Source organism: Macrobrachium rosenbergii, chromosome 24 (assembly GCF_040412425.1).
Source record: "Macrobrachium rosenbergii isolate ZJJX-2024 chromosome 24, ASM4041242v1, whole genome shotgun sequence".
Lineage (NCBI taxonomy): Eukaryota > Metazoa > Arthropoda > Malacostraca > Decapoda > Palaemonidae > Macrobrachium > Macrobrachium rosenbergii.
In genome coordinates, this window is record NC_089764.1 from 17,572,621 (window position 1) to 17,577,575 (window position 4,955).

Genomic DNA, 4,955 nt, shown 5'->3' on the forward strand with positions numbered 1-4,955 from the left:
TACTTCTGGCGACTCAATTCTTCCGCCAGAACATTTGACTTCCCTTATATGAAGCATGTTAAAAGGTTCATCTGGTTTTGATCGGCCAAAAAATAGAAACTCCCTTGCTATCTCGCAAAGAGAGGAGGAGTGAGTTCCCCCTTGATTCTTTATATAAGATAGGGCAGTCGTGATGTCCAAATGTACCATTACTGTCTTTTTGCATACTTCCCTGCTGAAGAACTGAAGTCCCAGATTTACCAATCTCAATTCCTTGGCATTTGTATGCCACACTCTCTGTTCTGGGGAGCATGTCCCTGAAACTTCCTTGCTCCCTAAAAGAGCTCCCCAACCTAGATCCAACACGTCAGAATAAAAGTCTAGTTGGGGCTCAACACAAGAAGAAACTTTCCTTCCGCTAACCTGCTTTTCTAAATTCCACCAGTGCAGGTCCTCTTTGATCTCGGTTGAAATACGGAAACTGAAGATGTCTGGATAAACCTTCCTGTCCCAGCTGATCCTTAGGTAAAGGTAAAATTGCAGTGGTCTCATGTGAAACCTGCCTAGGTGAACGAATTGCTCCAAGGGAGACAATGTTCCCAGAAGGCTCATCCACTCATTGGCTGAACAGTGACCAAGATTGAGAAACTTGTTTACCGTCCTCAGACAAGACTCCACTCTTTTCCGGGACGGAGAAGCCCGAAAAGTCAGAGTTGATCAACACCCCCAGATAAAGAATCTGTTGATCCAGAATCAGCTGGGACTTTTGAAAGTTGATGACCAACCCAAGATACTGGGCTAAGAGGAGGGTTTTCTGAAGATCCTCCAAACACTTCTCCCTCGATTGGGCCCAAAGGAACCAAGCGTCGAGATATAGGGAGATTCTGATACCCATCAAATGGAGCCACTTGGCCAGGGGAGAGAGAACTCTGGTGAAAACTTGTGGCGCCATCAAGAGCCTGAAACATAGGGCACAGAACTGATCGACTTTGTTCCCATAGACAGACCTGAGAAACTTCCTCAACTCCTGGTGAATTGGAATATGGAAATATGTATCCTGCATATCTATTGACGTCAACCATTCTCCCTGGCGAACGGACAACCGGATGGTAGGGTTTGTCTCCATTTTGAATTTTGTCTTCTGCACGGAGACGTTCAAAGCACCGACGTCTAAGACGGGCCTCCATCCCCCTGACGCCTTGGGTACCACAAAAAGACGATTGTAGAACCCTGGAGAATTCACATTTTCTACTAACTCTATGCCCCCTTCTTGAGGAGGGACAAAACTTCCTCCGAGAGGGCTGAAAACCTCACAGAGCCTTCGGAGTACTCCGTCAATGTCACTGGCGATCTGACTAAGGGAGGCTCTTCTCGAAAGGGAATGAACAATTACTATCCAGGGTTCGGCCCCTTTCTCTCTCCATCTCTCCCAGAAGAGAAGGAGTCTGGCTCCTGCTGGTGTTCGGAGGAGAATGTTCTCACTTGCGAGAGGATGTACGGAAAGATAAATTCTTAATGGATTTTGATGTGAATCTGAAACAATGGATTTTGATGTGAATCTGGTTTCAGATCTAGATCTGGAATATGTTCTCTACCTGTTACCCCGAAAGAGATGAAACTGCAAAGGGGAAAACTGCAAAGGAGAAACAGTCTTGGAGGGAAGAGAAGACAACTCCTTAGGGCGTCAAGAAGTCTGCGTCAGAAGAGATTGCATACTCTTCTTCTGCAGGTCAGATGATATCTCTCGAACAGTTGACTGCAGGAACAAGAGCAGATGTTCCAGAGGGGAAAATAGAAGAGCAGACTTCTGAGAGGGCATAACCCCCTTAGAGGTGTACAAACACCAAAGCTCTCTCTTTTTCAGAACTCCCATAGTATAAAGGGAAGCCAATTCCTGGGAACCATCCCTGATCCCTTTATCTATACAGGAAAGTACCCCAGCCAGTCAGAGCCATTATCTTCAGGAACAGTTGTACACTCCTTAATTTTATGGGCTAGAGAGCCCACAGCCCAGTCCATAAACCTAAAAACTTCAAACACCTTAAAAAGATTCTTCAGAAGGTGTGAATGTTTCATTGAGGAAAACATAATCTTTGCCGAAGCAAAAGCCGATCTTTGGGAAGAGTCAATTAAGCCAGAGAAGTCCCCCCGGGGAGGAGACAGACACTCCCAGGGAAGGAGCTTCCCCTGTGGCATTAAAAAGGTGTCTCCTCTTAGTTAACCTTGATGGAGGAAAACTAAAGACAGCACGACTTTGCTCCCTCTTCTCCGACAGCCAACTATCAATATTGTTCAAGGCTTTCTTTGCTGGAGAAGAAAGCACTAACCTTGGCAACTTAGAAAAGAGTTCAAAGAATGAGCCTCCATCAGAAAAGTGGAGGCAGGCGAAGCAGGAGCGACAGGCAAGAAGAAACTTGGGAAAGTGGCTAACAGGTACTTCAAAAGAGTCACATAAGCTGAGGGGCGAGCATCTCCTGAACGAGAACCTCCTTTTTGTCTTCAGAAGAAACAGGTGACAAGACCGGATGCACAGACTGGGGAGCCGAAGGAGCCTTAGCAAGCAAGCTCAAAATATTGTCTAGCTTGCTCTGTATAGGGTCCGCCATAGAAGCCGACTGGGCACTAGTCGAAAGGTGAAGCAGACTAGACTGAGGAGCATGAAAAACTACAGGAGCAAGAGAAGCATCGACTGTGGAAGGAGGGCTCCCAGCTGTCCTTGGGCGCTCAGGCGCCAATGGGGACTTTGAAACGACAAGAACCTCAGGAGACACAGAGCAGTTGGACAAACACGGGTGCTCTATGGTGCTTAAGAGAAGAAGGGCGCTCAGAAACTGACGAGAGTTCGGGCGCCAATGGGCGCTCCGGTGCTTCCGGGCGCTTGGGAGAAGTCTGGCAATCGACGACAGCAGGAGTCTTCATCACTGCTGGGCGCTCTGGAGCCAAAGGAGGTTCTGGCGCTGGGAGACGATCAGAAGAAGATACTCTGCGAGAATCTGAGCATTTACAAGACAAAGAGTGCTTAGAAGACACTTCTTGACTCTCTACAACAGGAGGAACCGAAGAAAACTGCTCTGGGCTCTCCCAACCACTACAAGAAGGATGAGGACTATCCAAGGGATCCTTAAACTTCTTGCAAGTCACTGGAAGAGAACAAGAAATACCACTAGCACGTCTTTTCAGTGGACGTGACTTATCTACGAAGTGCCACTGCCGGAGAACAATCTTCCAAACTCGAGGAAAGACAATGAGCGTCCAAAGAACAACTTTCCAATGGCATTTAGTTGCAACCTGGGATTTGGCAACAGGTTCAACTGAGGGGGCAACTACCCAAGGGCAGACCCTACTGACCTCCCTTAGACTACCAGTTTGACTTCTCCCAGGTTTAGGGGAGTATGTCATTGACCTCTGCCTAGGAGAATTGATGGGTGGGGCAGCCACCCTCTCCACCAGCACTTCACTTGCACTGGGCGCTAATGTGTGTTCCACCAACACAACACTAGTACTGTACTGGGTGCTACAGGGTGCTACGAAACACTCTTATCATCCATAAGAACTTTGATGGACAAAGCTAACTTAGCAATGGATTTGACGATCAATTTGACTCTTTTATCAATCTTTAACTGGAGGCTGGTCACGGGGTTGGGTTCGGAAGCATGAGGAGAGCCAGGTAAAGGAGAGGGTTTCACAGGAGAGGGATCGTTAATGGGATTAGCAGACATCACAGGAACGTTAATATCAACGTCAACATTATCAATAGTAGGACTAAGCTGGTCTGTCTAGCTGTAGCTTTCCTTTTCTTTCCCTAGCCAGTTTGTTCAAGTTAACTCTTCAGAACATACTTGTCCCCTACAGCCTGTGCAGATCCTATGAGAGTCATAGGTTGCCTTGGTCAAATGAGTATTGCAGCCTTTGCTGCAATACCGGCAGCTAGATGAACTAGAGTCAGACATAATGAAAAACCAAGTTAGTTAAGTCAAAATCAGGAATAGTCAAATCAGTTAAAGTCATAATTATGGATCTAACACTATCTAAATGAGCCAAAAAGGCTACCAATACAGAATACTTCACCAAGGGCTGAAATAACAACAGGAAAGACAAATTCCAAAATAGAAACAGCTGCTGCTAACAACTGGTATACAGCCATCAGCTGGCAGAAACAAATTGAAGTTCTTTTGCTAGTTGTTCCTCTCTTTCCCCAAAAATAAGCTAGGCATGTCACCAAAACCCAAAACAAACTAGCGCTACCCGAGAATTTCAAAATTTTAAGCTGCCGATAATAGAAACTAAAAGCAATGTAATTATTTGGTAAGTTACTTATATAAGACATCAAAACAACAAGTACTTCTTTCGAAATGTATGTTAACTCATATAGGGAAATGAAAAATAATTTACTTTAACTTATAAGCAAAAATCAAGAGGGAAAAATTAACACAAACGGCAAAGACGTTTGTGACACCTACCCACGGAAAGAAGACGTTTACATGCTGCTTTAAGGCATGAACGTCTAGAAAAGATTTTGTTCTCTCTCTCTCTCTCCAAAATGTCTCAAGTCCATAATAAAATTTCTAGACTAATAAGAGGCAAAATGAAAATGAACTTCGTCTGATATATGGCATATGGGTGGTTGGATCAGCCAATCTTGACTGATGCATAAGTAGACAGTTGTGTGGAACCATACACAGGGTTTATGTGTCCTGCTAAGGCAAGTAAAGTGGGCTATACATGAAAGTACGAGATACAGGTATTAAGAGTGGTAAGGAGCATCTTAGTACCGTCTCTGGATTAAGGTACTAGGTACTCAGGGAAAGAATGATTCAATACTAGATGCATTTACAGTAAACGCCCTGTATTCGCGGGGGATACGTACCACACCCTCCCTCGAATAGCTAAAATCCGTGAATACTTAAAACCCCTCTAAAAATACTTAGAACTACCTATTTCGATAGTTCAGACACAAAAGAACCCTCTAAAAATGC